At 48.0% G+C, this 22,425-nt stretch overlaps 1 pseudogene; it reads right to left on the bottom strand.

Annotated features, from left to right (window-relative positions):
* Positions 1–6,286: 6,286 nt before the first annotated feature.
* On the bottom strand, positions 6,287–7,689 carry LOC136135660 (protein FAM161A pseudogene; annotated as a pseudogene).
* Positions 7,690–22,425: the final 14,736 nt, after the last annotated feature.

The raw sequence follows: 22,425 nt of genomic DNA on the forward strand, positions 1-22,425 counted from the left end.
GCCATTAGCCTCCCATCTTAATCAGATCTTTCCTATGCTATTAAGCAATTTGGGGCCATTTCTAGAGAAGATTTTGTTATTTCCCTAAATCTCTGGCTGCTTCATTTAGACCTGGTGTTTAGGTGGAATGCAATTAACACATTCCAAACCTGGTTTCCCCTGAAATCCAATCAATTGTAACCCGTTTTTAAATCATGCCGCTTTCTCTAATTGTGAGCTGAAGCCTCCACAGAATAGCGATTTAAGTCAATTATTGCCTCGCCTGCATGAAAATTGTGCTATTTATGTTGGCAGTTCCCCCACATTACTGATGAGCTTCCTCCAGCTAATGGAATAATGAAAACACAAAACAGATTTACCGTTCTTAATAAGAAAGAGAGATAATGAAGGCAAATTAAAATGGAAGTTCAGATCTGCATGGTGAACAGGTAATGCAGTTTCTCCTTTTAAATTAACACTCGAATTCTCAAATGCTGACAGCAGGGGGTGGGGAGGAACTCAAAATTCTATTAGACACAAGTGTGCTCCTTGGGTTTGGTTTGGGAGATTGCGGTCTTCCTTTGCACGTCCTGGAGTTTAGTTTACGGGACGCTGTCAGGAGCCAACCCCACTGGTGCACGGTTCCTCCATCCCCACCCCTGCACCCCCATTTATTAGAGTAAACACACTTTCCACCAACCACCAGGTTTGGCTCATTGCATGCATTAGGTCACTTAACCCTCCCCAAATTCTACAAGCTTGGTGGTGTTATTATCACCATTTTACATTAGAGGAACTTGGGGTTAAATCACGGGTGCAAGGTTCAAAGCTGCATGTGAATCTAGACCAGAGTTTCTCAGCTTTGGCATTATAGTCATTTGGGGCCGGATAACTCTTTGTAGGGGGAGGGGCGCCCCTGTCCCCCAGGTGTGACAACCAAAACCTCTCCAGACGTTGCCAGATGTTCTCTGAAGGGCAATGTCATCAGTGAGGCCCACTGGTCTAGACTCTGGGCGTTCACCCATCACCCAGGCAGCCTCTTTTGCCAGAAAGGGCAAGCAATGTGGGCTTGGGATGTGGGAGACTAGAGTCTGCATCCTGCCCCTGCCTCACTGTGGGATCCAGGACAAATCATGGCCCCTCGTGTGGGCCTGCGTTTCCTGACCTGTCAAATGGGTGTAATAACACCAGAACCTGGAATCTGGTTTGGCTCGAGAGCTTTGGCCAAGGTCGTAGACAATCTGGTCAAGTGAGAAGCAGCAGTGCAAGGGGAGGGTAGAGAGAAGAGGATCAGAGAGATACCAGGGGCCAGGCAAGCCAGCTGGGGGGTCCAGTCTGGCAAGAGGTAAGGCCTCAGGGAGGGCCAGTAGCTGGCAAAGGCAGGGCTGGACTCTGGGAGGCCAGGAGAGTTAGACCCTCCCCCACCCGCTTCCCTGCCTCCCACCCCTCCCTACCTACCCTCTTCCGCCTCCTCTGCGCCAGCCATTCAGTGTCATATACCCAGTTACCCCTGCACTTCTGCTGTGCACTTTCTCCCGTACTAGGGCAGGTGCTTCTGAGTGCCGCTGTGGAGGTTACCAGAATCACAACGGTGATCATAATAAATATGAAAATGGTAGTAATGCACATGAAGTGCCATGCTAAACCCTCCACGTGCCTCATGCCGTGAGGTCCTCCCAATGGCTCTGTATTCTTACCCATACTAGCCCAGTGGGACCGCCCATTGCTAAGTACCCCAGAGGATGAGGAGAAAGAACAGAGTCCTCTGAGGCCAAGGCAAAAGAAAGAGAAAAGGGGCATTTGCTAGTCCCAGCTGCCATTTATTGAGTGCGTACTCTATGCCAGGCCTTATCCTAAGTACCTTAAATAGTTTCACTCATTCACTGCTCACCATAACTTTTTATCTCCATTTCATAGAGAGGCACAGAGAGGTTAAGCCAGTTGCCAAGTTTGCACAGCTAATAAGTGGTAGAGCTATGATTTGAACCCAGGTGACCTGGCTCCAGAGTCTGTGCCCTTGACCTCTGCCCCTTAGAGCTGATGGCTGCGAAGTCCACCTGGGGAATTTAGGTCCTAATCATACCAAAGGTTTTGTACCTTAACCTTCACGTGAGTGGTTGGGGCTTCCTGTCCCAAAGGGACCGTATGGGAACAGGACGCCTGATCAGGAGGGGACTGTGGAGGGGTAAGAATGGCCTCCCATGACTCAAGCTATCCCAGACCACAGGATATTTGCACAGGACTTGGATGGGTGCACCAAGAAGGACTGAGTTTGGCTTTCCCTACAGTTCTCTGGAGACCAAAGGCAAGTTGCTTGATTAAAAAAAAGCAGAAAATTACCTGAGTTTGTGGACCAAGAATAATTGAAGGACAGCGCTCCATCAATAAGAAAAGGGCCCAGTGTGGAGGTTGGCACGGACCAGGTGCTTCATAATTGTTAGCTCCTGCCCTCGTTCCTTACCGCTCCACCCCAACTCCCAGCTTGGCTGACCCTGCGGCTGGGGGTCTGTTTGGAGTAGTTTTGCGGTCTTCTGACCACCCCTATCTCTCACTTGCCACAGACCACTCTCCTTTGGTGACTTTCTTTTCGGAGGCCAATGCTTAGCTGTGTGACCTTGGGCAGGCTGCTCGACCTCTCTGAGCGTCCACTTCCTGGGGGGTTGGGCAGGATCTGTGGACTCCCTTCTAGCTCTAAAGTTCTAGGAATCTCCACTCTGCTCCCTCTGGCCACCCTCTTCTCTCCTCTTCTCCTCCCCCCTCCTCCACCTCTATCTGTCCTCTCTCCTCTGTCTGCACTATTCTCCACATACCTCTGCCCACAGCTCCAAGCCTCTATCTGGATCATGATTTCCCAGGGATGGGGGGCAGGACAGCAAAGAGAAGACCCCTTTCTTTTCTGACAGGTTCAGGCTAGATACCAGGGCACTCGGCTTGCATTTTCCAGAACTTTCTAGCACAGGTAGAGCTCTGCTGACATCTGGTTGGCAAGCTAAATATTTACGGAGCTCCTAAGATTTCCCGCCACATTAAGCCCATTGCTTTATCTCCCGTCTGCACACAGTCCTTCTCTGTTCACCTTGGGTCAGGCATTTCCCAGAATCCTCTGGGTTTCAGGCAGCATCTCTCAGGAGGGTGATGAAACCACGTCCGCCTCTAATCACTTCCAGTAATAATAATAGTTCCTGACGTTGTATAGGATTTCTCAAAGCCCGCTTGTACACGTTATCTCACTCGCTTCTCACAATAACCCCGAGACTTAGACTTTCTTTTGAGTCCCTTTTTAGAGAGCGCTGCTAAGCCACCTGCTGCCCGGCCCCCAGCCAGAGCCATGAGCAGCCTTTCTCGGGCCATCCTCAGTGGCCAAGGGCCGGCTCATCCAGTTTCAGCTCATCTGTGGGCCCCAGGACAAGAGTATAAATGGAGGCCCACATACCCCATGCCTAATATGGAAAAGGTATAAACAAAGCTAAGCATTTATTTTTCCTCCTACCTGGACAAATATGTCTGGAAGGCCAGGTTTGAATGTAGAGATCTCAGACTCCTCACAGTTTCATGCTGGAATGTGCTAGAAGCCATATGATACATGGCCTTTTTAGTTTCATGAGCCAATAAATTTTCTTTATGCTTCAGTCACTTACGTTTTTGTCACTTATGACTAGAAGTCCTGATAATACATCGCTGTGGAAGATAGACCAGAGGCCAGAGGCCAGGAAGGTGGCTCAGTTGTCCCCTTGTGAACTGTGAAGGTCAGAGGCCCACAGTAATTTATGACCAGACCTTTTAGATAAAGAAATAGTGATAGGAAGTTGATCAAAGAAGGGCACCAAGAAAATGTATAAATCCCTGCAGAACACGCACACACACGACGCTTTTTTAAGATAAGAAAATAATGCAGAAATACCGTGGGTTTACTCTCATAGAGTATCACAACTCACCTGGTACAACCTCTTTGTTCTACAAATGAGGAAATGGAGACTCAGAAAGAGGCAGTGACTTGCTCAAGGTCTCACAGCTCCTGAACAGCAAGAATCATTCATCAAATCAGCAAATATTTATTGATCACAAATACTTATTGATCACATACCGTGCCCCAGATCTTTTGGGAAGCATAGGGATACCACAGGGCAGAGGTCAGCAAACTGTGGCCCCTCTGTTTTTACAAATAAAGTTTTATCGACACACAGCCCTGTTGATTGGTTTCTGTATTGTCTGTGACTGTGTTGCAGGGGCACCGCTGAATAGCTACAACAGAGACTACGTATCATGAGAGGGTTGGGCTCAGTCTTGGGTTCTGACCACCTACAAGGTGATATACCACATCTCGAAGCTTCCACCATCCTCATTGGAAGACCCAAGGACCCTTGGGTCAGCAGGGCAGGCTTTCCGGCTCCTCTCCCCCCCTTAGAAGAGGCCAGGGCAGCAATCTTGACTTCAGAATCTTTATTGGAAAATAAACACTGTTAATGTACAAGAAATCCATCCAAGGGTCCAGTCAAAACATCCCCGTGTGGGATTGATGCCATTCTAATGGACTCCAGATGTCCCCTGGCCTCGGGGTCCTGGTGACCTGAAGGAGGGAGGAAGGTCCTGGGGGAAGAGACATGGTGGATTTAGAACCCAAAGAGGCATCCTTATCACCCCAATTTCTTTCTGGTGGAGAAGTTTGGGGGACTCCTTCACCCTGCCCTGTTCACAAGACCCCGTTGATCTCTTCCCTCAGTGGTCTCTACAGCCCCCTTCTCTTGAGTTTATTCATCCGACCAAAGGAAATACCCAGCCCCCGGGGTTAGGATTCTACTCAGAATCAGAGCCGAGGGTGACTTCCTGCTGACCAGGCTGAGCTGGAGGTCTGAGTCTCTGCCAAAGCCAGCCAGTGTGGGAGAGAGAATTGTGGAAGGAGCTGGGGGTGAGGGGCAGGGGGCTAGTTATGGATGGAGGGGGCCAGAGAGAAGTATCAGAGCCCAGAAAGGAAGACACCATACTGGGTGTTGGAAAGGCGGCCCCAGAAATGGCTCTATTGGTAATGATTTTAAAGATTACTGTTCAAAATCACCATTTAAATACCTCTTCACTCACTCTTCCATTTAAATACCTGAGCTGGCCCCAACTCTTTCTCTCCCAGGCCTCATTTCCTGCCACACTGCCCATCACCCACTGAGCTCCAGCGACACTCGGTCTGCTTGCTGTTCCTCCAACGGGACAGGGATCGCCCTGCCTCCAGGCCTTTACAGCTGCTGGTTCCACCGCCCGGAGAGCCCTTTCCTTAACCGGCTCCAAGGCTGGCTTGCTTTATTTGGATAAATAAATGTCATAAATGGGGAATGGATGTCATTCCCCAGCGATGCTTTCCCTGTCCTGCGTAGAACGCCTGCCTCTTCCCCATCTCATTCTTCTATCTCTTAAATTGTTTCATCTTTTTTTCATAGCACTTCTCTACCTGCTATTAGATGGTGTATTTCATTGTCTGTGTATTCATTTATTTTTCCACGTCTCCTCTCCGAGCTAGGCTGTACGTGCCACACAGGGACTGCGTCTTGTTCGCTGCTTTGTCTCCAGCACTTAGATCGGGGCCTGGCACTCACAAGGTGCTCAGTCAATCTTTCTTGAACAACCACTGTGCTAAAACATTCCTTTTTTTTTTTTTAAATTTTAAAATATGTATTGATTCATGCTTTCCAGAACGTTTTTTTCAAACAATTCACCAAAGGCCAATACTCCCCTCTGCTCTCAATGCTAAGCGATTTTTTCCACCCAAAATGATGAAATAATGTATATTTTTATACCTAATCAGTTTGTGACAGCTGTGATTCTCAAACACTTTTTAAAAATAGAAGTAAGGGGGCTTCTCTGGTGGAGCAGTGGTTGAGAGTCCGCCTGCTGATGCAGAGGACGCGGGTTCAGGCCCCGGTCCGGGAAGATCCCACATGCCGCGGAGCGGCTGGGCCCGTGAGCCATGGCCGCTGAGCCTGTGCGTCCGGAGCCTGTGCTCCGCAACGGGAGAGGCCACAGTAGTGAGAGGCCCGCGTACCGCAAAAAAAAAAAAAAAAAAAAAAATAGATCAAAGTTGCAAACAGACCACAGGTAGTGATTTTAAAAACTGAATAGACAAAAGCCTGACTCCAACTGACCAAATCACCCATCAGCTGGATTCGGCCTTTTCAGGCTACATGAGGACTTTGCTCAAGAGACCTGCACATATCGGACGGATTCCCATAGATGTCCTTAACACCACAAGTGCAGCTCCTGACCCCCGATGCTGCCAACAACAGCAGGGGCACAGAGAGGAGACCCTGCTACTGATTCAGTTTTATTCGTCAACACAATTCTCTTCTCCACTGTCTTCATCAGCTTCACCTGTTTCCTTGTAAGAATCTTGGCTGTTGGTATCAGTAAGGTAATTTTCTTCCCCATTCTCTCTCTCTTCTATCTTTTCTTCTTCATTAAAGCTTTCTTTATCTTCAGTGAAACCTTTCACCTTTTGATTGCTGAAGTACTCAAATATTTTTCCACTTTGGCCTTTCTCTGAAACAAACTCATCAGATATTCCTAGTGCTTTTAAGGTGTTAGAATAATGCTTTTCTGCTGTCATTCTTGCATTTTTCTGAGCAACTCTTTCAAATGGCAGCGGCCTGTTTTTTCATTTTTCTTCTCTTTCTTCTAGTTCTCGTCGGTAGTCTCTCATCCTTTCCTTTTCACTCTTTCTTGTGGCTTGTTCTCTTCCCCTGGAGGACACCGTGGGCATGGGAGGGTCGAAGCTACAAGGCACAGACTTTGCAATTGTACTTCTTATGGGTGACCTGCACCTTGGAGACAGATAAGGCCAACGTGTTTCTTTTAAATTTTCTTCATCTGCTTCAACATCTGCCAAGATTTTCTCTCTTTCAGTGGATGCACGTGAGGCTGCATGAAGGTCAGATGGTTCACAGACTGTCAGGGGTTTTGGACGCTTCTGTTCTGAATGATGTTTCTGATATCTCTCAGGACGGTCTTCAGAATCAGCAGCCTGGCACCTAACGTTGTGTTTACACTTGGATGTTTCAGCCTGTTCAGGATACTGGGGCTTCCTTGTAGCATAACTTCTGCGAGCTGGACTACAAGGCAGAGGGGATGAAATCTGTAAAAAGTCTTGGGTTCTCTGCTGCGTCCTAATGTTTCTACAGAGCTCTTCTTCCGTTAACTTGCCATTGATAGTTGAACCATAAGTAGACTGAGGTATAGGTCTGGCTTTAAATCGGTTTGTTTTCTTTTTAGACTTAAAAAAGTCTTTCAGCTGCTTTTCCCGAATTTGCTTCTGTTCCTCCCTTGCGATAAACTTAAACGGCTTTTGCGAGGCCAAAAGAGCTTCTTCGTTTTCCTCCTTCGTACACCTCCTCCGTTCTTCATTTTGCTTGACTATATCATGATAAAGGGGGAGAAAGACGAACGCAGGAACTGGGTTGGCTCAGAAGTTTTTCTTACACTCTGATTCTTCTTGTTTTTTGAGCAGTTTGCGTGCCATTTCAATATCTGATTTAGATTTCATGTTCTCTTCTCTTCTGCTCTCTAATCATCCTTTGAAAAGGCTCAGGTACTGTAATCTTTGGCACCCATTCTTTCGGCTTCTTTTTTTTTTTTTTCAAGTGCTGGCAAGTCGGCATCTTCAAACTGAATATAATCTTCAACAGAGAAGTTTGTCCACATGTTGTTGATGAGCTCCTTAGCATAGGTCATTAACTAATACTTTCTTGATGTAAAAATATTTAAATAACCCATCAGATCAGACTCGCACCTTGGAAGAGTTGACCGTCCCCAATGCCGCTCCTGGACTGCCCCAATGCCTGCCCTCCCCCACCCTACATCCCTAGAGTCAGGAGCAGATGGCCATCTCTCTGTGATGCCGCATGTCTGAAACAAAGGGCCTGAGAGCTGGGAGCATGTCTCACGCGCTCTGGTTGTCCTTCCTCACACTCCCTCGCTGCCAGAGGATGACCACTAGAGAGGGCTCAACAACAACAAAGGCAGGAATAGTAATTCAGGTTAACAACACGGAGCCCTAGTTAAGCCTCACAACAACCCTGGACAGGAGGCTGCAACCGTCACTACCCCATTAGCAGAAAAGGAAACTGAGGTACAGAGAGGTTAAATACCCAGGGTCATGTACCCAGCAAGTAGGGGAGCTGAACGCTGAACCACAGCCATCCTGGTTGGGGATTTGGCCCCAGGCCCGCTTGAGGCCAAAGCCAGCATCCTTGTCTTTATACAAGGGATTCTCAGTGTGCTCTGGGGTCCAGGAGAATTAAGTACTTTCCATCCTTAAATGTGACTCGGAAGGGAAAGAAGCCAGAGAGGAGAATTACCATTGGGGACAAAGAGCAATAGAGGATCCCCTCCTACTGCATGATCCAGCCTGAGGTCTGGTCCAGCCATAGAGGTCACCTTTTAGGCTGACCTTCTGCCCTCCTCCCTTATTACTGCCCAGGTGTTGGAATCAAGTTTTGTGCGGGCTACAAGAAAGAGCCCTGTGCACTCTCGCCAGTCCTACCTCCCTGAGAGAAGCCAAACTTACAAATTCCCTGTAATTTGTGTGAATTTCCCATGACATACACATTCCAGGTTTGGCTGTATCAGCCAGATGGAAACAAAGGCTTCTAGAAACCTAGCCCTGGAAGGGGACTTAGAAAGCATTTAGCCACTTTCCCTTTCTTTCACTCTGTTCTACCCTCACTACTGTTTCTTGAGCACAGAGGGCTTGCTCCTGCCCCAGGGCCTTTGCATTTACTATGCCTTCCATCTGGAACACAGTTTATCAGTAAAGCCTTTCTTTTTTTGTTTTTTTGTGGTACATGAGCCTCTCACTGTTGTGGCCTCTCCTATTGAGGAGCACAGGCTCCGGACTCGCAGGCTCAGCGGCCATGGCTCACGGGCCCAGCCGCTCCGCGGCATGTGGGATCTGCCCGGACCGGGGCACGAACCTGCGTTCCCTGCATCGGCAGGCGGACTCTCAACCACTGTGCCACTGGGGAAGCCCCGGTAAGGCCTTTCTTGACAATACAGACCCCCACCTTCTACAAGCACTTCTGCTCCCCTTCCTCACTTTATGTTTTCCCAGAGGATTTTGCACGTCCTGACATACACAGTATTTTACTTATTATGACGTATGTTACCTTCCTCCCACCCTCTGGGATGTCAGCTTCATGGGGGCAGGGGTTCCTGTCTATTTGGCTTCCTGCAATATATCCAATGCTGGGCACATAAGAGATGCCCAACGCACGTTTGTTGAACAGATCGAGTTCAAGGGCATCCCACTTTACAGATGAGCTAATTGAGGACCAGCAGAGCGAGGGACCTGATCAAGCCATGAGATCAATTAAAGTCTATACAGTGTCCTTCGGCTGCTGGAACAAGTCAGAGACTTGGTGGAGTAAAACAAAGAAATTTATTCTCTCACGGTTCTGGAGGCCAGAATATGAAATCAAAGTGTCGGCAGGGGCTGTGCTCCCTCTGAAGGCTCTCGGGGAGGATCCTTCTTGCCTCTTCAGCTTCTGGGGGCCCCAGCATTCCTTGGCTTGTAGCTGCATCCCTCCAAGCTCTGCCTCTGTCTTCACGTGGCTCCAGGGTGAGTTTATCTCGAGACCCTTAAATAATCACATCCGTAAAGACTCTATTTCTAAATTGGATCACATTCTGAGGTTCCGGGTGGACAGAAATGCGGAGGAACACAGTTCAACCGCTACACGGGCAGAGCTGACAAGAACCCAGGTCTCCCCCAGCCACAGCCCCTAGGGGGCTTCACCAGGGACTCTGCTTCGAGAGGCCGGGTTGGCAGCCGTCGGCTGTGGCTGTCAGTCTCCCGTGAACTTGTCAAGAAGGAGAGGGAAAAAATAAACTCTGGGGTTAATGAAAGCGCTGAGATGATCTAGTCTGATCCCCGTAATCCCCCGCTCTGAGCTCGGCTTTCCATCATCAGTCGAGGCTTCTTTTTTTCCTTTCTTTTTCAGAGTTTCCCCAGAGAAGAAACCCTTCCAAATTTAATAAACTTCCCCCGCCCCCAGCTTTCCCTGAAATAATGTAACAGCAGGATGATTTTCAAACGTCTGTCTTGACCCCATGATGGATGAATCCCAATGAGCGAAAAATGAGGGGTTGGGGGAGATGGTGGCGAGGGGATGAGAACGAGGCCGCTGGTGTGTTTGCATCTGTGCAGGATGCCTGTGAGAGACAGTGTGAGCGGTCAGCAGGGAGATGTGTACGGGAGCGTCAGGCGGGCGTGAGGGGGATCAGGGCTGCGTGTGAGTGGAGACGTGTGTGGGTAGACTGTTGCTGGTGAGCGTGTAGATGTGAGTAGAAATGAGCACACGTGAGTGCACGTGCGTGTTTGCGATTGGGTGTGCGTGCTTGTGTGCATGAGTGCGTGTCAGAATGTGGGTGAGTGTGTTGGAGTACGTGTGTCCAGGCAAAGGATGTACGTGTGCATGTGGGAGTGTGTGTGCTTAAGTGTCCATAGGTCAATGTGGGTGCAGGTCTGAAGGGTGTATGTGGGCCTCTGGGAGTTTGGGTGTGTGAGTGTGTGATGGAGAACGTGTGTGAAGGTTACAACATGGGGATTGGGGTCAACACCAGTGTATTGCATCCTTGAAAGCGGCTAAGAGAGTAGAGCTTGAACGTTCTCACCATAAAACAACAACAAAATGGGAATTACGTAGGATGAAAGATGTGCTAATTAACCTTATTTTGGTAAGCATGTCACAACATATACGTGATCAAATCATCAGATTGTACACCTTAAACTTACACAATGTTATATTGTCAATTATATTCCAATAAAGATAGAAAAAAATTGGCGAGACCAAAAACAGAACCCTGAACACCATGTTAATATTAAAAATAATATCCAGCTTCCCACACAGTCTGCCCTCTCCCTCATTTTCTCTCTGAACTCACCTTGTACCACTCTACCCCCTCATTCTCTCTCCTCCATCCACACCAGGCTTCTTGAACACAGCGGGCTCATGCTTGCCTCAGGACCTTTGCACTTGCTGCTTTTTCTCCCTGGAATACTCGTCCTCCAGAATCCCACATGGCTCCCTCCCTCACCTTTTCCTGGCTTTGCTCAAATGTCATCTTAGAGTCTCCAGCTGTGACCACCACTGTCATCCCCCAGCACTTTCAATCCTCCCTCCCTAGGGTGGGGCAGAAGGACAGACCAGGAAGAGGGAGAAGAGAGGCAGCCAAAGGTGAACAGTGAGTTGGTGACTATAGGAAAATTTCACTGGCTTGACAAGCTATCCCAGATCGCGTAAAATTCTTTGTTGTCAAATTTTGGAAAGGAAGTTTTTTAGAATGTTTGGCTGGAGGGGAGTTTAAAAATCATCTAACTTCATGCTTCTTAAATGATTTGTGGTCATGAACTAGCATTAATCGTCTTTGGATAACAAGTGACAAAAATATAAGACTTCAAACTGGCTTAAGCCAAAAAAGCAGATTTGTTGGCTCATGTAACTATAACATACAGAACTAGAACTGGCTTTAAGCTTGGCTGGGCCCGGGGACTTACTTGTGTTGTCAGGAACAGCCCCTCTCCGTCCCTCAGCTTTGTTTTCTTTTGCGTTGGCTTCAGACCCAGGTGGCCCTCTTGGTCTGGTGGCCTCGAGTGGTCTTGGGCTTTCAGTTAGCTTAGCAACCCGAGTTCATATTCATGGAGCAAGAATCCTGGGATGGCACTCACTGCCCTGGCTTGAGTCATCTGCTCAGGCCAGAAGGATGGCTCGATGCACAGGGTGTAGCGAGCATCTATGATATTTGCCAACCAGCGTGCTTTCCCCGAATAACATAACCCTGATTTTCCTCCGGGAAGACACCTTCTCCCCCACTGGAAGTCCACAAGCCAACCAAGCAATCAGTGCTCCTGGCCACAGTGATTGGTTCGGGGCAATCACATGTGTCTTAGTCTGCTCGGGCTACTGTAACAAGACGCCATAGACAGGGTGGCTGAAACAACAAGCATTTATTTGTCACAGCTCAGGAAGTAGGGAAGTCCAAGATCAAGGTGCCAACAGATCCAGTGTCTAGTAAGAGCCCTCTTCCTAGTTTGCTGACAGCTGTCTTCTCATCATATCCTCACGTGGCAGAGAGCAGTAAGAGAGGAAGCAAGCTCTCTCGTGTCTCTTCTTATAAGAGCACTAATCCCATCCCTGAGGGCTCCACCCTCATGACCTAATTACCTCCCCAAAGGCCCCACCTCCTAATAACATCACATTGGAGACCAGGGCTTTAACATATAAATTTAAGCAAGGCACAAATATGCAATCCATAGCAACATGACTTCAGCCAAGCTAGACAGGCCAATACAAGTGAATCCTACGGCGTTTGCTTGAGCAACTGTCAGAGGAATTTGCTTCTCTCTGTCTCGGGATTTGGCATCATGAGGGTGTCAGACTTGAGCTTGACTTCCCAAAGGGAAATTCCATCTCAGAATCAACCCAGGGGAGGCAGCATGGAGACTGAAGTCATTTGGGCACTTGCTGTGCCTGAAGCCAGCACCCCCTCCCCGGGTTTTTTAGTTATAGAACTCAATACATTCTTGGGGGAATGGGAAACTATTGTTGAAGGGGTACAGAGTTTCTCTTGGGAATGATAAAAAGGTTCTGGAAATAAATAGTGGTGATGGTTGCACCACACTGTGAAAGCCACTGAATCGTACACTTTAAAAATCATTAAAAAGGTTAAATTTATGTTATGTGTACTTTACCACAATTTAAAAACCCCTCCAAGTACCAATACATTCCTTATTTGTTTAAGTCCGTTTGAATCTCATTTCTCCTCTTACAACAAGTTTGTGGCACCACTAGTTACCTGCCTTTGACATATCGAAATATACCTGTCCTGTGGCCCCTCCCATCATGGGTTCCACTGGCAACTGACCAAGCATCTGGATGAAGGTTTTAGCAGGTGCCAATGTGCTTAGCTCTTCTGGGTATCACGGGTGTGTATTCATTAGGACTCTGGTAGGGAGTTCAAGTCCAAAGGCGGGGCTCCAGTGGTGGGCGTTGAGTGGTGGGAGTGAGCTGGCTTCCCCACAAATCCACAACAGCTTCATTCAACAAGCGGCACTTCCTGAGATCCACCCCCTGCCTCTGGGAGCGGCGAGCCCCCAGCACTCAGGGCTGCAGGAGCCTCCAGGGAGTCTCCATCCCAGGGGAGCGGCCTCTCCCCCGCCTACAAGGAAGCGGACCATGACAGGCCAGACGTCTGTCCCACTCACCCCTCTGCTCGGCCCTAAGTGCTTCCCCAACCGGATTTTTATCCCTTGGGGTAATTACACGTGATTTCCTGGTGACAGATGCTGTCAGATTCCGAGGCCCTGCAGTTGGGCGCCCCCTCCCTCCCTCCTTACCTTGTCTGGCTCCCTTCCTTCGCCTCCCGACCTCCAAGTGGTTATTAAAGTAATAAGCAGCATTTCTGGTCCAGCTGCAACATTTCTGACGATTCCTACCACCGTCCTAGACAGGGGACTTCCCCTCTCCCTTCAGGGGCTGGATAGATCTGCCCCAGACGGCCTCCTCTCCAATTTCTCTAGCTCTAGGTCATCTGCTCATTCATTCATTCATTAGTGCATTCATTTTGGCCACTGCAACCTCACTGACCTCATTTCTTACCTCTTTTCCTTGATCGTGGGCCACATCACACTCACTCCTTTCTGCTCCTCCAATGTGCGCATCTTTCCCTTCTCCCCTTCCCAGGCCAACCCCAGCCTTTGCATTAGTCGTGTTCTATGCCCAGAACACCTCTCCTTCAGAGCTTCCCGTGGCTGGCTTCTCCTCATTCTCCAGCTCTACCCCAGATGTCATCTCGGAAAAACCTTGCTTGACCACCGGGTCTAAGACAGCCTTCCCCCTCCAGACACTTTCTAAATCATGGCTCTGTTTAACCCTTCGTGGCATCAGCACTAACTGATGATCTACTGATGTGCTTGTTCATGGTCTGGGGTCCATTCCGATCAGAGGAAACGGTCATTTTGACAGGACCCAGTCATTCTGTTCCTGGAGACCAGAGCCAGCTCTGGCCCCAAGTACTTGCTTGGAATCTCTGAGTGTCTTTGGCTGGGTCTCCACAGAAGCAGACACTGAGACAGGGATTCAGGTGCGAGAAGAGTATTTGGGAAGAATGGGAAACACCACTAAGGGAGTGGGGAAGTGACACGGGAAGGAAGACAGACCCCGTGGCGGGTGGTATCAAGCAGGTTTCCACAGTGGGCAATTGGAGAACACGCACCTCAGTTACCCTCCCCCAGGGAGTGAGCAGGCTGGAGTAATTCCCAAACTCCAATCAGTCATTAGTTGAGGGTTGCTCCCAGGAGAGGAGGGGGCGTTAATTACTCCAATCAGTCATTAGTTGAGGGCTGCTCCCAGGAGAGGAGGGGGCGTTAATTCCTTGGTACCTCCTACCGACCACCTGCAGGGCAGAACTCATCATAGTGGCTCGTAAAAGCCCTCAGGCAAAGAATGCAGGTATTGGCACCTGGAAAGTCATTCTGGGATGCACTGAATAAAGACCAAATGGACACAGGTGGAAGGTGGGGGGGCTGATAGTGTCTGCTAGGTGAGTAAATGAATGAATAGAAAAATGTAGTCATTCATTAATTTCATAAGCCTGAATACCTACAATATATAAAACCTTGGCGTTAGAGTGATGATATAAACAGACACAGTTCTTGGCCTGATGGAGCTGGTAGTCTGGGAAGGGAACTGAGAAAGACAAGCAAGAAACAGATCATCACAAACTCCGCTGTTTAATTTCAACTGTGGCACAGGCTCTAAGGAGACTAAGGGTCTCTGAGTGTAAAGTGGAGACCTGGGATGGGGCAGGGGTGGGGGCGAGATGCAGGGATCTCCCTGAATAGGTCACACTGAAGCTGAACTCTATTGAATAACTTGAAGGAACAGCATTTTAGGCAGAGGGAAAAAGTTTTTTGTTTTGTTTGTTTGTTTTGTTTTGTAATGCTTTTATCGGACAGCTTTGTCAAATACAGCCTTTCATGAAGGTTTTTTTGTGTGTGTGTGGTACGCGGGCCTCCCACTGTTGTGGCCTCTCCCGTTGCGGAGCACAGGCTCCGGACGCGCAGGCTCAGCGGCCATGGCTCACGGGCCCAGCCGCTCCGCGGCATGTGGGATCCTCCCGGACCGGGGCACGAACCCGTGTCCCCTGCACCGGCAGGCAGACTCTCAACCACTGCGCCACCAGGGAAGCCCCTCATGAAGTATTTTGAGGGAGCGGCAGAGAGGAGGAGGGGCATGGAAAAAAGCTCACATGTCTTCTGACTAGCACACGCTCAGCAGGACCAGTGTTTTGTTTTTTTCACATTCATTTAAATGATATATTTGAAACTGAAAGTGCTGTCGCAAGACAAGCGTTTGCCTTTGCATCTCCCAAACAAATCTTGACAGTTGGGCTTTTTGGGGTCCACGTGGCGAAGTTTTACTGGGCAGGATAAAGTTTTTCTAGCATTATGAAGCCTCTGAGAGAGACGAATGATTTGTTTGAGAATTACTTCATTGGATCCACCTGACTGTCAGTACGAACATGAAGCAGCATCCCCTCCATGGCGCCTTCCACATCTCCACCCCACTTTGTTTCTTCATCGCTGATATCACCACTTGCCCAATTGTTCATGCTCTGTTTATCATCTGCCTCACTGGAACGTCAGATTCTTGAGAGGTCAAACGTGGCTCTGTTCCCTTCAACATCCCCGCCCCTAGAACAGTGCATGGAGCATAGTTGGTGCTCAGTTAATATCTGTCTAAATAAATAAACACATGAACAAAAACATGAATGAATGAATGATTCTGTCTCCACTACCAGACTGTGTGCTACATGAAAACAAGGACTGTGTCTGATTTGCAGTCTAGGCTGCAAGAACCAAAATTCCCAATCAGCAATGGCTTAAGTACTCAAGACATATAATTTTAACAAGATTTCAGGAGCAGTCATGCTCAATCAGACTTTTTTTTATTGTCATGATGGAGATGTGGGTGCTACTGGCATCTAGTTGATGGAGACCAGGAATGCTGCTAAACATTCTATAAGGCACAGGACAACTTTCCACAGCAAAGAATTATCTGCTCCAAAATGGGTATTGAGCACTGAGGTTGAGAAACTCTGGTCTAAATGGAAGTTTCAGAGTCTAAATGGTTTCAGAGTTTGTTCAACAGTCCAACAATGGCAGCACTTTGAATCTGTGCCTCTGTGATTCTCCAGGGTTTCCCCTCCTGTTTATAACATGATTGCCATGGCTCCGACCATCACACTCATCATTCCAAAGAGAAACAAATCTCTCTTCTCTCTCTCTCTCTCTCTCTCTCTCTCTCTCTCTGGAAAATCTTTTATTATATAGCCAGTGACACACCCTGGGTCACATGTACACATCTAGTCCAACTGTCCAAGGAAGACTGAGTTGCTGTGATTGGCTTGGATCAATTGACTCACCCTCTGGGACTGGACCCTGTGCCTGGGAAAAAAATCAGGGTATATGAGTAAAAAAGAAAGGGGAATGGCTGTTGGATAGTCAAGTCAACCAGAAGTATCCATCACTGAAAATAATTTCATTTTTGACTTCTTATTGTTCCTACCACCAAAACCAAAAACCAACAAACAAGTAAAAAATGCCTTGCTCCCCTTCCAGTTATTGCTCACCCAGAACTCCACCTCTGCCAACTTCACCCCACTTCCTCTGCTTGCTGGAGAAAGGAAGCTTACTGTCCCCCATCAGGTCGTATCGGATCCTAGGTTCGCCTTTGAACCCAGATCACTCAGACACCTCTTCCAATGTCACCTCAATGAAACTCCCCTTCTTCTTCCCGCCAGAAGTCTCTTACTGGCTGGACAGATCTAAGCTGCTTGCAGCAGTGGCACAAACATCCCAGTTCGCCAAAGAGGCCTGACCTCAGGAAAGTGGGATTTAAGCAGCCCGAGCCCATGCACAAGCGCCAGACAGCTGTGCACATCTTTGGGGTAGAGACGAAAAACAGATACTTAATGTATCTTGTTAGAAATGAGGATTTTCTGGTTTGGTTATGCCTGTCATTCTGAATGTGTCTCTTCTATTATTTACAGCATTTGTGCACCTGACCTTGTCAGTTTCACCCCCAGACGCAACTTGGTGAACCATCTTCAAAATCCAAAAAGAGGCTCAGGGGAGCTCTCTGTCCAGACTCAGCCTCTCAAGGCTTTGTTGGAAGATAACTCTGGGTGAAGATGCTCACGTAGGAAAAGATTTGGGAAGCTGTAGACAATGCTTCTCAACTCGGGGCAGAGGCAAAGCAAACTGATTTCTTGATTTCACCCTCTTTTGCCTACACCCCCAAATCTGTGGATGGCTCCAACATCCAACCTATTCTGAGTCCCCCAATCGCAAGTTTATCCTTTCCTTCTCTCATCCTTTCCATCAGTAAACCCTATTGGCTCTTAATAAAGCTTAATTCCCAAACCCATCCAATTCCCAGCACCTCCATAGCCATCACTCTGGTCCAAACCACCATCATCTCTAAATTACTGCAGTTGCCACCTCATTGGTCTTCTTGCTTCTATTCTTGCCCCCCGTTTTAAGCCAGTCTCCATACAGCAGCCAGAAAGATCTTTTAAAAAAGAAATCAGGTCAGCTCCCTACCTTACCTCAAATCCACCAGTGACTAATGATTGCATTTAGAATAAAATCCAACTTCCTGGCAATGACTTCCAAGCCCTGCATGATTGGTTCCCTGGGGACCTCTGCTCCAGCCACGTGAGCTCTGGTCTGCTCCCTAACCACTGCAAACCGAGTCCTACCTCACAACCATAGAGGATGTCCTTCCTCACCCAGGAATGCTCTGTCCTCAGACTTTCCTTGCCATGGCTCACTCCCTGTCATTCATGTGTTTGCTCCAATGCCACATCCTGAAAGACTTCCTGAGCATCCCAGTCTACACAGCCAGCCTACCCCATCAGTTACCATGACATCATCCCATTCTATTTCCTTCATAACTTCCCCTCTGTTGATTTCTTTACTCGGTGACTACTTCCCTCCCTCCAGTAGACTGTCCCTTCTGTGAGAACAAAAGCCATTTCTAACTCTTTTGACACTGTTTTCCCAAGTGGTTAGAATGGTACCTGGCACATAGTAGATGCTCAGTAAATTATTGTTGAATTGATTAATGAAGCTCATTAGTGGCCCTTTCACCAGAGAGTTCTCCCGATGTCCCCAGCCCCCAGAACTCCTGCCCTCTCTGAATCCCCCCAGTCCTGGCTGTCTGGGAGCCTGCCCAGAAGGGAAGATAATGCCCTGGGAATGCCCTACGCTCTCAACTAGACTCCAAGCTCATCAAGGACAAAGCCTGGACTAGATACAGCTCTGTCCTCCCTGAGTAAGCGCTGGATACTCAGTGGATGGAGAATTCTGTCTCTGCCTCAAAACAGTACTAAGCACCAAGAAAAGCCCAGTTCTTTTTCTTTGTGAACTCAAAACTGCACAGCATCTGCCCCAAAGCGCAACCTCTCTGATGCTATGCTTCCGAAATTGTCACACAAGTGTGAGGCAAACTGCAATGGGAGGGGTGTTTCCTGTTGTATTGTCAGTCCTGGGGAAAAACTGGAACTTACCTAAAAACTGCTTTTTAAGGGAATGGCTACATGTACCATAGTTCTCCCAGTATGTTGAAATACTCTGCGCCAATTTAAAAGACATAGAAGTGCTTGGACGCTTTGCTATTTCTTGAGGCACTTGTCAGGCACTGTGCTAAATATTTGGGATATAATGGGGAGCAAAGAGGACAAAAATATGTGCTCGAGTTGAGGAAGACAAACAAAAAACTAAGTCAAAGAAAGAATACGGCAGATGGGGACAAGTGCTATGAGGAAAAATAAAACAGGAAGGGGTAAGGAATCTGCCTCGTCTACAAAGTCACGTGGGGATGAGGGTCCTGGGAAGAGAGGGTGATCAGGGTCTGGGCTTCCTGGGGTGACTGATGCAGATGGGAGTCAAAGATTAGTTTTGATGGTCTCGAGGCAGTGGGTGTGTAGGGGAGGGGAGGAGGGGGTCTTGCTGAGAAGTTGCAGAGCCCATGGCCCCCTCCCATGCAAGCTGACGGAAGGAGGAGGTCTGTGGAGGCAGGTCACGTGGGCCTCCCTTGTTGCTCCTGCGGGATGCTTCTCATGTGCTACCCATGGAGGATGACCCTTGGGGGTGAATCCGGGGGCTCCCCTCTCCCCTGGCTTCCTCTGGGTTCAACCAGAGGGAAGCCCCAGCAGGAGATGAGAGCACAGAAGCAGAGTGAGGGCAGGGTCTTTATCCCCTTTTGCTCCCTGCCAGGCATTACAGTCTCTCTCCACACAGCACATCATGGTTCTGGTGGCTCCTCCCACCCTGCATCCCTTCTGGCCTGGAGAGGTAAAGGCTCCCCACGGCTGGTACCCCAGGCGCACAGCATTGTTCTACATGGCTTTCCCTGCCCCCCACACCTTTGTAAATATTTCATTCATTGCACTCCCCTCTATGACCCAGACTGAATGTGCCATCTGTATCCTGCAGGATCCTGCAGACACACAGGGTATGATCTCCTTAGTTATAAAAAGTAAAATTACCCAGAGAATTATTTTGGAAGTGAACTCTAAGCCATCAATAGTCACTACCCGCACGAGGTAAGATAAGGGTGTTTGCTTGCTTTTCATAAGGAATATGTATTGGTTTTGTAATTTAGAAAGTACAGGACTGGAAACAAAGCCCCACTGGACCCACGGAAGCCTGGACAGAGCCCACACTCTCCAGACCGGCAGAACTGACGAACGTCCTTCTTGGGGTATCCGGGTGGACTTCAGGGATGGTCCGACTTGAGACAATGCCAGGGTGCATTGAAACGCCAGCTTCTAGAACTTGCTTGGAAAAGTAGCACATGAGAAGCATCCTCTGCCAGGTTGCCTGTCCTTCCCCAACACCTGATGCATCACTGAATAGACAAGGTGGAAGAGACCAGCCATGTACTGGAAGCTTCGGAGCTCTCTCTTTTTTGAATTTTCCAATCATCGTTATGCAAGAAAACTGCAGCTATTTGACACTCATTTTCTAAAATTCCACTTTAATCCACTTCTGGTTAAAGTTCACGACGTCCCTTTGGTCTGCACGTGCTCATCTACTAATCGTAGTATTTTGGGTACTTACATGATTTTACCTTCTGTAAGTGGTAAGTGCTGTGTACCTCTTAGGTCCCTCAACTGGACTCGGCAGTACCTGTCAGCTCTTTAGAAAGGCTGTATCAGACTACCCTCCCACCAGAACATTTTTGCTTTACCCAGTTTTTATTACCTTTCACATTTTGAGTTTCCACTGTTAGGTACACCAAAATTCAAGGTTCTTTTTTGGTGGGTTTTTCCCTCTTGTTCACATGCAATTTCCCCCTTTGTCCTCTTCAAAGCTCTTCACCTTGAATTCCGTTTTGTTGGACCCCAGGGCCGGAGTGCTTCCTAGTTTTTCCATGCTGCCTTTCTGACGCAAAACTCGTGCCTGCTAATCCCATGTGATCAGGATTTCTGTCAATGCTCATAGCTCATGCATGCCCATTGTCAAGATGGGATAATTCCTCCTGATGGATTTCAAAGCAACAGACTTTTGCCAGCAAAGAAAAAGTGACTGACTAAGAAATGTAGTGGACCTCTGTTGGTTAAGTCTGCCCAGAATCCATTCCTTCTTCTGGCTCTAGAACCCCAGTTATCATCTGAGAAATCCATCCCTCCCCTGCTTCTAGTCTATGAGGATGCACCTCTCGCCTGATCCAAGTCCTGGCCAATCAGTATTCTACACTCCTGGCCACAATGATTGGTTGAGCAACGGCCAGTTGACCCACGCCATTTCATAAAATTTTAACCCAGGATATTAGATGGGAATTTTTAGGAAGAGGTGCTCTGTTTCTTCTGAGGTTTCTAAGCTTGGGGATTAAAACGTGGAACTGCTGGAAGCCACCTTCGCCATGACATGGGGAAAGCCTGCTTGAAAAGAGAAACAGCTGACAGAGAGACAAAGAATCAAAAATTCATTATATCATCATCTTCTGGGCTACTGGATTCAGCCATGCCTAAACCCACTTTCCCCTGGTTTTTTTGGTTTTTCAGATAGATGAGCCAGTAAAGTCTCCTGTTTCTAATAAGACAACTTGAGTTGGATTTCTATCACATACAGCTGAAAAGTGCTCTAAGACAGTGATTGGTAGAGAGTTTACCCCAGCGCCTATTGAAAAAAAAAAATCGTCATCCATCCATATCTATTAGGCCCCTGCCCACTCTTGAAGCTCATACCTTCCCTGGCTTTCCCACACACACTCTGTTCCAGCTACTTCAGCATCCTGGCTGTTCTGGAGCACACCAGCTTGTCCTACCTCAGGGCCTTTGCACTTCCTGTTCCTTATGCCTGAAGTGTTCTATTGTCCAATCGTCACCTCACCATTTCCTTGTCATGCTTCAGGACTCAGCTCAGATAGTGACTCCTCAGAGGGACCTCCTTGACAAGCCTAACCAGATGCTCTCCCATCACCCTTCTTTCCAGCTTGGCTCAGCCATCCCACCTATGGGATGCCTTCCTGTTTATTGATTCCTTTACTTGGTTACTATTCATCTCCCCCAGTACAATGAAGCTGTTTTTTCACCACCATAGCCCCGATGTTTAGAACAATGGCTCATGGCAGATGTTCAATACATACAATCAAACTAGTGAAGGAAGGAAAAGCTGGGACGGAGGGAGGGAGGAGGCAGAAAAAAAAGGAAGGACAGATGAAAGGAAGAGAGGAAATGAGGGGAGGGGGTGTGTAGGGGAGGATGGATTCACACAAATGTTCCGGGTTTAAGAGCCATCCCCTTTTTCTTCACACACTCAGACTTGGTCCAGAACCAAACTCAGAAAATATAAGAGCCTTTGAAATCCCATCTTGGGATGTCCCTCTGGCCCGCCACTTAATTAAATGACCCCATAATGAAATTTCTCCCCACCGGGTCTATATTTAATAATTAATTGACCTCTTTAGCCCAGCCATGCTTGGAATCTCATCCATTATACATCTTTCCCTTCTGCACTCAGCACTCACCTCCCGGGAAAGCAGGGCCCAAATGGGAGAGACTTGGAGCAGTTGAGGCTACAAGGGCCCCTCTGAGGGGCCCCAAAATATTGACCCACTGGGGCTGAATGGAGAGGGGAGGGGTTGGGACAGATAAAGTCTTGGGCCTGAAACTTATACTATCTGAGGGGCCCTCTTTAAGGAGAAGACAAAACTACTAATACAAAATCTTGAACAAAAAAATATTTAGAAAAAAAGAAATGACAATTACTTTTTAAAAAGCTGACACAAACCACAAAATCCAGGGGGAAAAAAATCGATATTTTTATTAATGAACTTCCTGGCACACTTTGAGAATTATCAATCAGCGACCATTAAGATTAGTCACTTCACAAGAAAA

The sequence above is a fragment of the Phocoena phocoena genome, chromosome 15 (assembly GCF_963924675.1).
Source record: "Phocoena phocoena chromosome 15, mPhoPho1.1, whole genome shotgun sequence".
NCBI lineage: Eukaryota > Metazoa > Chordata > Mammalia > Artiodactyla > Phocoenidae > Phocoena > Phocoena phocoena.